The 13398-nt window shown below is 40.5% G+C and overlaps 2 protein-coding genes across 2 annotated transcripts in view; both read right to left on the bottom strand.

The window, feature by feature from the left end:
• Positions 1–13398, bottom strand: part of LOC138190342 (CCR4-NOT transcription complex subunit 6) — a 319292-nt gene that overhangs the window by 16970 nt on the left and 288924 nt on the right. The window lies entirely within an intron of this gene.
• twin (CCR4-NOT transcription complex subunit 6-like twin) overlaps positions 1–13398 on the bottom strand; it is a 238797-nt gene that overhangs the window by 205170 nt on the left and 20229 nt on the right. The gene's annotated exons all lie outside the window — the stretch shown is intronic.

Below are 13398 nucleotides of genomic sequence, written 5' to 3'. Positions count from 1 at the left end.
TCGAGGCGGTAAGGAAAGCCGGATGTGCCATCGAGTGGCACAAAGTGATCTTTGCTTCGAGCAGCTGGTACCGTTAGTCTATTTGCACGACGATTGCAATATCAAAGGTGCTTTTGTCAGTTCGGCGGGATATCCGTCCCGCCCACTAGCTATATAAGAAATTTGAAATTGACTAGTCCGAATAACTGAAAGTTGAAAAAAGATGATCACGCGTGACAAATTGGTTTCCCTTCGGTGTTTGATGGATATATTTGCTCTTCAAGGCGGTAAATTCAGAGATTTTGGCTGGGAAGTGGATGGTCGTAGAATTGTTGAGAAAAAAAAAGTCGTGGAAATCTATCTTTCTCGGGATCCAAACAAAGCGACAAGGTTTTAAAGAAGTGAGCGGTAGACTCGGTGATCGATTCGAAGTCACGAGACTTCGGATATGAACCGGAAAGCGGCTTCGGCCAGACTTAGGATACCAATCCGACTGAGATTACTTATATGTATATATATGAGTGACGATTTTTGGAAGATTGATGTTATTCTCGAGCCATTGATCGTGGGTCCACCGATGATTTTGTCTTCGCGTTAAAATTGTACTAAAACCTTGCTAAGACCTGAAGAATAGCAGAAGATATTCGAGCTAACGGATGGCTGTACATTTCTTACAGCCATGGAATGAGAAGAAAAGGGTGGTGTTGGGTGTAACGGGACGGAACGAAGAGTGAAGGCGAGTAAAGACACCCTTGCCTTCTTTACGGTTAAGACACCTCCCCTGACGGGAGAGGCTTATCACCCAGTGATTTGGTAAGTGTGCTTCGTGAGCTGTACAAATCGTCGGTAATACGTCAACAATTTTTTACACCTACTTCACCGGTATCCCTTCCACACCCCTGCCAAATCCAACGACTAGATACCTACCATTCTTCCCCCCATATTCTATATTTCATAAGCTCCTCTCATCCTCCATCACCGCCTCGTTTTCGAAGCAGGACAACGGTCTTTGAAGAAAGACCAGCAGCATCGAACTAAGCCAAGATACGAGTACACGTATAAGTTGCTTTGAAAAACAAAAAAAGAAATCAGAGCTTACATCAAAGGCAGTGCACCGAGTGAAGATGCAAAATAGAAATGCACGTGAAAAATTCTTCTCGGGAATTGTGAGAAAGCGACTACTGTACAACAAATTGTAAAGACTCTCGGAGATGAATCAAGAGGGTGAAATTTTTTCAAAAATGTCTTAGTCGCTAAGAGGAAGGTATTCGGTTGCAAAACCCGCAACAATCACTACTACAGTAGAGTGCTGTTAAGCACACACCTGAAGATGATCAACAAGAAACTACGTTCCCGCAGAGAACTCCGTATATCTCAAACCGGACATTCTTCTGGGAGCGAACGAGCGAAGTAGACGTCCGAGCAATTATTCCGTGACTCGATCTGTCAAGGAGGAATGAAATTCTAGGTGTAGGTACACAACGATCGCGGACAATACGTGTATGCGGAAATTCGCACATAGGTATAGGAAACACGTGCCCCGGCAAACTGCCGGTACTCTGTTGATCGTCAGCTGAGAGCACAAGCGGCATTAGATGCGCGGCGTGTCACAGTCGGGCATAACTGTTCAGGAGGAAGCACCGTGCACACACGCACACACACAGAAATCGCACTTGGTGTAAGCTCGTACGGCATGCTCGTATATCCGCAGGTTGGTATATGTATTGGCTGGTAATTACAGGGGGCGATTATACCGTATGAAATTGCCGCCTGGTTGATTGATGGCTTGGGAGGAGGATGGGATTCCGCCACGATTCACAGCGTGCGGCTTGGATTTGTATGGTCGCACCCTCGCCCTCACCTACAGTCACCTTCTGTTGCGCGGTAGATGGCGCGGCGGTAGCGGCGTGCGATCGGCGCAATATTGGCCATAGATCCTTACCTAGGACCATAAACCGAGTCGGATGGTATCTCCGTATCTGTGCCAGGAGTTACAGGAGTGGTTTGAACGAACTGCTACACGAGCCAGGCTCGAGATTGAATTATTTGATTGCCTGGTCGCGAACGCCTCGAGGTATACCCGTGCATTATTTATTATTAGTCGAGAATTACAAGTGGGAACGACGCCGCCACCTCCTCGTGATATCATAGTCGGAGAAGTTTGGCCTTCGAGTAATTTGCCGGGAGCTCGACTCTCTGTATTCGACCGTTTACTCTCGCCGTTATCCTTTTACTGAAATTCCGTTTGAACCCCGAAGTGTAGAGTCCCGAATTTCTTGAATACCGTTGTCGCTCAAACGAATTCAAAGAACATGCTGTGAAGAGGATCGAGAAACGAGCCAGTCTCTTTGACCGCACTGGACGTAAGAACGAAATACGCCACAAAACGAGATTAAAAATTGGAATATTCGTACATTTCCAGGAGAGTTGAACGTTCGAGACGATACGACACAAAAGCTGGTACAATCCTACGCAATTCGTTGTATCGAACCGAAGTTGACGGAATAAGGAATGTACGCAGAACAATGTGAATCGTTAAGGTTCGGTACAGAATATTTTCAAAAATTCGATGTCATTCGTCATTTTCTTCGTTTTACTACAATACGCAGCATCGTTTATAACAACGATATTGTACGCGCCTCGCTTATCTACAGAAATAAGTATTTTGGAGGGTAGAGTCGAGCGATGAAGATGAACGAAATTCCCACTGTGTGATTATCGATCATTAGAAATTGAGTTTTTACTTAATCAAGTTTATGAAAGAAGAAACACTTGTGCCGATTCAAGTCCAACGCAGGGTCTATCTGCTGATGAACAATTAGCTCATGACTGATTTTTCGCACGTCGTCCGTTATATTCATCAACTTGGTAAAGTATCATCAGCAATCATCTGTGATAATTTCTGTTTACCGAATCGGTGCATTTTATGAGTTCCGAATTGCCACAATCTATACTTTGGGGTTTAAGACGATGCCTACTAAAGTTTTATCGAATGCGTGTATCATGTGGATTACAACAGGAAAAAGCAATCTCACCGTATCAAACACGGGAATTGTAAGTAGAAAATGAGCAAAAACATACTGCAGAAAGCATAAATCCTTGCCCTTTGTCTGATCCTGTTGATGGAATATAATAAGCTAATGGCTGGTGGCTGGTATGTAGTCGTTATAATTTTTGGCAGTGCACGAGCTTGAGGATCTCGTTGTTTCCGAGAACGGAAAGGATTTGAGCTACTCCGAGTTACCCTTGCGGCATGCCAAAGAAGATCTAGGGAGCTTAAAACTTTTAATTAGCAAGTCAAACCAACGAATTAATGAACAAGTTTGGGATCCGATCGAGTTAGTAATGAAAATAAAGCGCGTCAACTTTTCGCCAAGCAGAGGCCGCCGTTCGTTATATTCTTACCATAATTACTTATCCGAATTGAATTTGCTCGAGATGGTTCATTCTTACGACCTTACGCTTCTCTTTTGCTTCATTTGAAAGTTTCACAATCTTCATGGCAAAACAGAGTAAGTATATTTCTAACCGTAAAACAGCCGGTGTTGTCATCAATTTTGATAATATTCAAGCGAAAATATAAGAAATTGAGCAAAAAAAGTACATCACGATAAAACGAACTCTTCTTTCATCGACACTCCTAGTCTCGTTTCTCGAGTCGTCGTCACGTTTCCCATGAGTATTGAAAATCGACCGAGTTATCCTGTTAGACTGCACATTTGACCTGCCGCAACCGATATATACGGGTTAGTAAACGTACCCGTTTAAGAATCGGGGCGCAGATCTGAGGCTAGAGATAAGTTTCCACGATATTATATCGCGATGGTGCACTGGCAGGTTGGTGCGCCGATCATTTTGCCGAGATACCAACTCAACGATAATAATTAATGCGGGATCGAATCCTATAGGAAATTCCAGCTATTGCCACGATTAATTACACATGGTGGAAATCTGCGCTGCCACAAGAATATGATAAATGTAGGTGCTCGTTTCAAACAGGCTTATTTTATGTCTGTGCAATCGGAAATTGGCAGTACCTTAATTGAGAAGCGTAGCTCAGTGGTAAACCGTTCGAGAGGAAATCCGTCAGTCCATCCTGGACGTGTAAATTCGATACGGTCGGTACTTGAGTCAAATCTCTTATCAAAAGAATAACAATAAGCATTCCAGATACGAAGGGTTGAGTGCCAGAGTAGCCCAAGCCTTCGCGTAACGTTACAATTAGTTTTCCTCGTGGTGACACTGCGCGTGAAATTAATGACGTTTCTAGAAGCAATGGCCGGTATGGGAAAAAAGATCTAGGACACTCGACCAAAGGGTGCCCTGTGGCCAGCGGCAGACGGACAGACGGTCAAGTTAACGGGATGACAGCCTTCCGACTCGGTTCACTGTCGGGTCGAGCGAGGCGCCATCAGACAAGCGTACGCTAGATATGAGGGATCCATGTGACTTGGCTGAAGCTGACAATGCCACGTCTTATTCGCGGAATGACAGCCAGACGCTGTCGTCTTTCGTTCTAGAAGAACCGGCACAGCTCTGGACAGAAATAAAGTGGAACTAATCCAAGGAGAAGAATTATTGCGGGTAATAATTTTTTTTGTCCATTTCATACTCCGTGCAGATCGTGAAACACGGAGTTCGTGTAATTCGTGTAAACTATGCAAATTCGTAATTTCATATGAATATACTATTTTGAATAAGCGATCGAACTTTTCGTATCAATGGTCGATAATTCGAATACTTGAATGTTTCGTTAAGCTATCATTATTCGCATGATTGGCGCGTACAGTTTACCAGCTATGCAAAAAGGCAGTTTCTCTTTCAGCAATTATTATACATAGCTGGATATGTGAGGATTTTTATGATATTCCTTTACGGATACGATACTTCAATTTCAATCAGCTAACCCAACATGGCCGATAGAAATGCTAAAACTGTTCGTGTTCTGTTTTAAAGACCTCGACTTTTAATTGTTAACGTAAGTTCAGCGAATTTTCGTTCATTTTCATTCACTCACTCATATATTATTTTGAGTAGTATAGTTATTGCACACAAGATTTCATTTCGCTTGGGCGAAAGAGGTATTAAGATAAGTTCAATTAAAATTTGAGTATCGTTGAACGATGTTTGCAGAAATTAAATAACGCATCTATTGACGACGAAGCGAGTAAAGTTTATTGCGAAAAATGAACAGCACGACGACTCTGAGGGTAAGTTTCGACACCGGCGCATATAAAACTACGCTCCATTTGTCTTGGTCAGAACTTTTTATCCAATATGACTCGGGGGGAATTCTGAGGATGAAAAAAGTGCCGTACGTGTAGAGAAACGGACGGGGTTCGAAAGGAGAAAGAAAATGTGAATAAAGTTTTACTGGCTATTCGGGGCAGTGGTGTTTCAGCCCCTGCATCCTGTTTTCATAAACAGCAATTAACCCCAAGTTCACCAAACATTTGATTTCATTAGTATATTTATTTCCCAAAGGAGCGAACCGAGGCACAACCAGCCGCGTATGGATAATTAAAAAAAGTTGAGGGCAATAATTTTGAAAATTCAAACGAGTTTTCTCCGAGTAAGGGTTCGTAGCTACTTTTCTGAATGAACTTTATCCACGAATTAAAACTACTAGAATCTGTTTACCTCCCTCAGGCTTTGTTTCATTTAACTCAGTCGACGAGTAAAAAGCTCCGCGACTTTTTCCATTCTTGTTTCAATTTGAATTTTTCTTGTTCTTTTTATTTCTCTTCTCTTTTTTCGCTGTCTGAAACTTTTATTCATTCAATATCACAGGGTGAAAGAAACAACTCCGCGCATGATTAATGGCTGGAATTATAACTGATACCGCCATAGAATATCAAGCTCTAACCTCCACTGAATGAAACGACGCCATCTGTATTTCGATTGAACGAACATAATACAACATAGGATAATTTCGTAACCTTAGATTCAAAAATTGAAACCAAATATGTTCCGTAAATTTTCAACAATATAATTCATAAGTGTTAAATATTTTAGGGTGATTACAAAAAAATATCCACAAATTTCATATACGATTAAAGAAAATCCTCGCTTGTTAGTTTTTACGTAGAGAAATTCTTTTTTTTTATAGCGATACGGTTAAAATTGAAATTTTTTTCAAATAATTATAACAAACTTGCAGATAATGTCTTGGCAAGTTTTAATTAAGCACAACACCGGGCAGGAGTGCCGAATGGGTCACCTTTTCGTTAGTATAACGTACCTAGCCAAAATGTATTGATCTAAAAGCATCGGCACGTAAAGAGCCGCGTACCTACTCGCGTTACAGACGCATTTGGCTACCAACGGATCCTTAACCTCTTCACCTCTTCCCGCATCTCTTTCTCCGAAGGCTCCTCTCGCCCGTTGTTGAAAATTCACGAAGCCGCAGCCTGCGTCACAGGAATATTCTCCAGCCGTTACGAAAATACGGTATAAAACCTATTCCCATGACCTTTACGAAGAAAACCAACAGGCTGCGTTGCACAAGATCGCAAGCATATCGCGCACGCATTATACCATCGTATTGCCTACCTTTCACCTTGCCGAATGAAATTTTTCGCCACATAATTTTCATTCTCAAGCATAATCGTACTTCGGAACTATTTATTCGAGGATAAGAAAATTTTTCGAACCTATTTTAAGCGCGACGTTGTATCGATCATAAATTTTCACGGCATCTAATTTTCGATCATAATCAAATCTCGATCAATCTACGAAAACGAAACATCTCACTCGGTTTTGCAAGGGTGAGCGATCGTCACATATATACGGGGGAATCGAACAGCGAAGAAAAAGATTTCGAGATAACGGTAAAAGAAATAAAAATTACAGTCATGTATATGTATATACACGCAGACGATGTTGCAGGGAAAACAGGTAAGGCTGGATATTTCAGAGGGTTTGACTAGAAATAAAATCTGCTGCCAAGATTTAATTTGCATTTATATTGTAATAATTTCCAGGTACAATGGCAGAGTAATGTAGATAAATACGCGGAAGTGTAGTTAACGGTTGTTTTTATTTTTCAAATTGCTTGCGGCCCTCGTCAGTTATTCTTCTCATTGCTAAAATTTTATTCTTCATTGCGGATGCCCAAGCAATAAAGCAAACATTGATACCAAAAGTCTCTCTTCGTAATGTCACCGAATTTTTGTCTCGACATTTTTTTTCTCACCAATTCAAGATGGTTTTCAAAGACGATGGAATCGCGATGTCGGCAGGTATGATTTCGCGTATAGATTTTATGCGTTCGGTGTGAAATCAATAACGTCCTCCCCTCCGCTTAACCCCCCCACCACCGGCCATCACGTGAATAATTAAGCTCTCTTCGGCTTGGAAACTCTGTGGGAAAATTTAAAACCTTCAAGGGAGCGAAATTAATCTTTATCCGCTTTGCTCCTTTCACCTCAGAGGACTGAGAAGCACCCAGAGATTAGTTAAAGTATATTTGAACTGGTGAGAGTCAAAATGGTAAGTAGGCTGGGTAATATGAGTCAATGGGTAATCACCATCGTTAAGATGTCTGTAAAGTTTAAATGCGTAATGAATGAACCGCGCAATATCAAGATAATATTAAAAATCCAACATAAAAATCATGTTATAATATGCATGAGTAACGGAATGATGATGAAAAGATGACGTTCGACGAAATTTCATTGATTATAATTGAAAGTAAAATTATAATCAATGGTTGAATTTAGGTACCGATATTATAATACACAGAGTGATCAAAGAACGATTGCAAGATTTTTTTGTGACAAATGCGTTTTCTTCGCGTGAAAGAAACGAAAAGCAAAAAGCTGATTTTTGAACCCCGCGAGGCAGAGAAAAAAAAAAAAAAAGAGAGAGAGAAATAGAGAAACTGAGGATTGGCTTTGAGGCAGATCGTATTTCTCAGCTGCACGATGAGGGAGGGGGGGGGCTGACTATGACGTGTGACTAAAATGGAAAATACGAAAGGGGTGAAGAACGTGGCGCTGGTGAAAATCCTCTCTGCACCACGGCAATACGAGTGCTGTTCTCTGTTTAACGGTAAAGCTGCCGTGCAGTTCAATAAATTGTGAATTTACTAACGAACCGCAATGTGATACGAACTATACGAATACACATGCAGGCATGGAAAATACACTCTAGCCGTGCTTATGACGTTTGGTAGAGACCAGACTGCACGGGGTTATATCGTATAAAAATACCCCCGCAAGCACGGAACAGAAAATCAACAAGACTTCAGAGAAAAAGCTTTTAAAGGAATAACACTTCAGAGCTTGGAATATATACGGGCTTGTACCTGTAAAAAGTACGTACTTCTTTTGTCCAAGCATTCATCGTTCGGGATTCGCACCCGGCATTTGTCTCCCAGCCAAGATTAACGAAAATTTTTTTGAAACTCGAACGCGGTGAAAGAGGGAAGAAAAAAATAAAAATAAAAAATGGGGTAAAAATTGACGAGCACAAATAATTTCAACCTGTTTTCCTGTCACTTGACTCATTAGGACCGACGGTTTCTCAAGTTCATTCAAAAACAGCTGCAAGCTCACCAGAAGAGTCAGCACCCTTCTTAAAAAACACCCTGCGGCGAACAACGTTAGACTGGGATATAAGTTTCCCATTACCGTAGGTTGTGCGTCAAATTTTTTCCCCTTGTATAGTATAATAATAACGCGAAAAGAGCGGTTATATATCATAAAGTGTGACACGTTTAGTCTCTAGAGAAGATATATAAGCATTGAAAATACGGGTAGGGTGTAGTGGAAGGGTCGCTACTATATCATGAAGAGCGTGCGTGTAACGCGAATTTGCAAAATAGTAAAACATCGAGGAGTATACAGGGGGTTACAGAATTACGGGTGCTAAACATTTGTATTATTTTGCAGCATCCACCTGCCTATTTTCAAAGTAAGCATTGCCGTAAATTTACGGTGTTGTTTGCCCAAAGAAATTAACGCCCGGTTTACGTCAGACATTTCGGTCGGTGTTTCGACCGTCACTTTCATAGACGTATAAATTTTTTAACGTGCATGTACGCACAGACGTACCTGTTGAAATGTTCGATAAAGCAGGATCGAAAACTAAAATATTCAATACGCGGTGAAAATTACGTTTACTTTACAAAAATTTACTTGTAAGAAACGGCGTTGTCTATGTTTTAGTGCCATCCAGAGCTCTTTGTGTCATGGAAGGATTTATTTAAGAAAACCAGAAACATTAAGAAATTAAAAATAAGAAATAATGAATACTTAAAAATTAGCACGAAATATTGTTGAAATCTTTTGATCGAATAAAAACTTTTCAGTCAAAATTTTGCTGCCCGTGTTAGTTGACGTATTCATTTTCTATCATGTTACTGATTTTATCCTCAGATTTTGTTTTCAGATTATTTCGTTGAAGCAGTGGATCGTCGTTCAATACATTTTATTTGTGTATCATGTCTTTTCCAGTCTAATTATTAAGAAATGAAACTAAACGAATAAAAATTGTCATCCAAAGTGACACTGAAAGCTTGAAAAATGTCAATTTCTCACAGTAGCTATTTTAATTAGGTATTTCAAGCAGTACGAATGATAAGTGAGGAAATATTGCTAGATCCTCTGTCAAGAAGTGGCTGAGTAATAAGATCACTCCTGTAATCGACACGGAATTTTGCATCTGATTCTAGCTACAACGAGAGAAATTTTTAGTTCCGGTTACCGCTCAGTCCTAGACAGTTTTCATTTTTTACCACTATCGAAAAATATAGTTCTAGATACAAAATGAAAATTAGTTTTGCAGCTGTTACCAGAAAGTCTGGTACCCGTTACTATTCTTTCTCATTATGATCACTGTTACTATATTTTCGCGTAACTGTAAATATATATAAATATATAACAATGAATTGACGTTAAAGCCTTATTTAACGAAAAAAGTAGAGTAAACCTCACAAACTGATTTTGCGTTGCGATAACCAAAAAAGGATCAACAATAGCGCAAAATGGTTACGTGTACCACGTTTTTCGTAATCCCAACAATATTCAAACAGTTTTTTTAACGATACCTACTTTGCTGAATTTTTCTAGTTACCGTAACAAATGAAATTTTTCTCAGTGTATAATTGGAGCTGGTATCGAAAATGGTGAAAATGAATAATCGAAGGCTCTGCAAAAGAGAGTGCAATCGATAAAACTCAACTCCGGCATCCTCTTAAGACCATCGGATGCGTTGAAAAAATGTCGGGTGAAATGTAACAGTGTGAATAAAGTAGGTACGTGGTTCTGTACTATCTAAGACGTGTAAATGGCGGTCCAGGGAAAATCGATCCTCGAAGAAGACTCGGTAAGACGATATGTATACATAAGAGTTAACGCAAGGAAGTCTCTCCCGAACCTGTCAAGTTGTTCACCGGCATAGTACGAATAAAATCCGTAACAGAGAACCGTGGGTAGTGCAGCAGGAGGAAAGTTTTATAGGAGGTACCGCCTTCGTTCTTAAGTGCAATTCGTTTCTGCCGATGCAGTCTCCTTACTCACGTAACGCTCAACAGTCGATACGTTCACCAGTTTCAAGAATTACCATCGATGCGTCAAAGCCGGGGGAGTCGAATTGATTCTCAGGATTATCGAATATAATACGAAATCAGTGAATTCGGCAGAATTTAACTCAGGGATTTCAGCGACATATAAATATATTTTTTCTCAACAATACCTAAGCTTTGTCACAGCTGTTGAAAAACGTTATTTGCAATTCGTTATTATAACTTCAGAACGTGTCTCCGCATCTTTAAAATTCGGATGTGCATTTCGGTGAAAAAAAAAAGATTCAACAACATAGTGACAGAGTCAAGGTTTAAAAAATATAATTGACGTTGATCTAAGTCAAATTTCACTGTAAAAATCTCGATTCAACATGGAAAAAAATTTGAAACCACAAGTTTAGTAAAAAAATTTAGGCTGTGGACGATTCTAGAAAATAACGTCACTGTTCCATATCCGACATGTGATACTCATATTATTTTATATTTTTACAATTTTTTCAACGTTAATGAGACATCTATTTCATTATCTTCGATTCAATTGATTTTAGTTATTGACCCAACTTTTATTTTTGTCAATTTCGACTGGATGTCCACATGCATTTTTGATCAGCCTTACACGAGAAGAGTTCAATCGAATTAGATTTGGTCCAGATTTTATTACAACTACAGGTTACCGGGAAACAAAAGAGAAATAAATTTCTCCGGGAATACTAAAAAGAAAAATAAAGTTTCAACTAAAGGAATAACGTAAAAGTGGATGTCACCTGAGTTGCCGAAGATAGAATCGCACGGCGGTAATAACGATGCAAAACTGCGACGTGGGAATAAGTTACCGTGAAATTAATCGTACCCATCGCCAACAGAGTATTATGAAAAATCACCTTTATAACAGAGAAAGCATTGCGCATAAATAATCCTGCAGCGAGCGAACTCAAGCGGTAGACATTTGTAGAGTAAAACTTTTTCCTTCGTACAACGAGATGAACTTTACCACTCCATATTTTCAACTCGATTCCATATGCATGTACACGTTCATTCCACAGGTTTGTAATTCTAGAAAGATATTGCAACTGTGTCCGAATCAACTGGTACTGTGGAGGGTCTGAAACCTTCGAGCTTTGACGTTCCGAGTGGCAAAGGCAGGGAGTGACTTGAGAAACAGCAGAAAACCACGTATCGTCGACTAGCGATGTTGGTTGGAGAAAGAAAACTGTGCAATTTACGCTAAGCTAAGGAAACCAATACCATGAACGATAAGTCGAAAACTGAAGACTCTTCACGCGAAAGAAGACAAGTATACCTCTTCCCCAGAAAAGAGCGAACCGATAGGAATCAAAACTGCCCTCTCTCCTGCCTCTTTGTAAATGTAAGCAGGGTCTGAGAGCCACTCGATCCTTTAAGCTCAACAATTTCCATCCTATTGCACGAAATCATTCGTTGAATTCACGCGAGTAATCGCGCGACAATTTAATAAGAGAAAAGTCAAACCCGGAGCAAGGTTGTAATTTCCTTATATATTCTCTGAAGAAACTGAAAAAATGACAGAGAATAACGTCGAATGTATTCGAACAAGACCACGCGTTACTTAAGTCGCTAATTTTTTATTATCGCGGTTGGTATCATCACCGTAATTACAGTTGTTCGGTTATCTCGGATTCGACTTGTGCAGCTGTGTTTCAAGAATTATTTACCCCGTGAGAGAGAATTCGGACCTTGAGTCCTAATGCGGGGCTTCTGTATGCCCTTCGTCCACGGTTTTCTACCCGGCTATCCGCATTGTTAGCAGTATGCGCGGGGTTCGGTGATGAAATTACCAGTGCCGAAAATCCACTGCAGGGTTCGCGAAAGCTAGACTACTCCTGCATTATTCACAATTCCGGTCCAACGCAAAATCTGTTTTAGCACTCGTCTGCAAAAACCGACGACGATCCCCTCGCCACCCTCGCAGTCCGGAACTCCGCGTCCCTGCAATATTAGCCCTTAAACTGCTGAATTATGATCCCCTTCAGCCTTAGCAGGATCCTAAATTTACACGCAAATGCGGGATTAAAGCATCGGAAATTTTTCTTCGCCACCCTCGCTTAGCTCGAAACAAGAATTAATACAACGAGCCCACGACTATTGAAAATAAATAAGTTAACTATGCCCCGGAAAGCTTTACTCAAAAATTAATGTCGCAACAATCACGCGATGTTGGCTATCCTCGAACAAATTATATTTCAAGACAACTGACAAGATTCTACCTATTCGCAAACAATTTGCAATATTGTGATTAAAATACCGTTGCAACGACGTGATTTTCTTTTCCTTACGGTCATATAGTACTCTCACTTTTACCGACCGAGCACGCTCACCCGTTTTATTCCTGTACATAAATAAACAAACGAACGTAAAAGTTTGAAATTTCGACAGTGCGTTGCTTTTTGCTCGGTCGGTAAGTGTTGGAGTGTACTACGTGACCTTAACTCGAAAGTGCATTCATGGATACTTTGTTGGCCAAGTGATTACGCAACGACGAAGAAATCATATCGGCAAGATTCGCCGTAACGAGTTTGAGACAAGTGCGGCTGACTTCCACTCTCGCTCATCTTGAAACCGGAGATTCGAGAATGGAGAAAACTTCGGTAAGCCCAAGCTCAGTTTCCAACGCAGTAAGCCACCTCGGGAGATCAAAGTTTACGACGTGAGGACCAGGGACTATCTCATAACCGCAGGATAACGAGGACGTGTTTCGTTTCATTGCAGAAGTAAACCGGTCCCACGAAACGTGACTCCGAACAAGTTTACGTTTTTTCCGTCTTCACCTATTTCCTTTTCGTTGATTTCTTTTTTTTTTTTCTTACTTTATTTCTTTCGAGTTATCCTTCTCTTTTCTTTAATGAAAACAGTGC

Source organism: Neodiprion pinetum, chromosome 1 (genome assembly GCF_021155775.2).
Source record: "Neodiprion pinetum isolate iyNeoPine1 chromosome 1, iyNeoPine1.2, whole genome shotgun sequence".
Classification (NCBI taxonomy): domain Eukaryota; kingdom Metazoa; phylum Arthropoda; class Insecta; order Hymenoptera; family Diprionidae; genus Neodiprion; species Neodiprion pinetum.
This window is presented reverse-complemented; position numbering and strand designations above follow the sequence as displayed.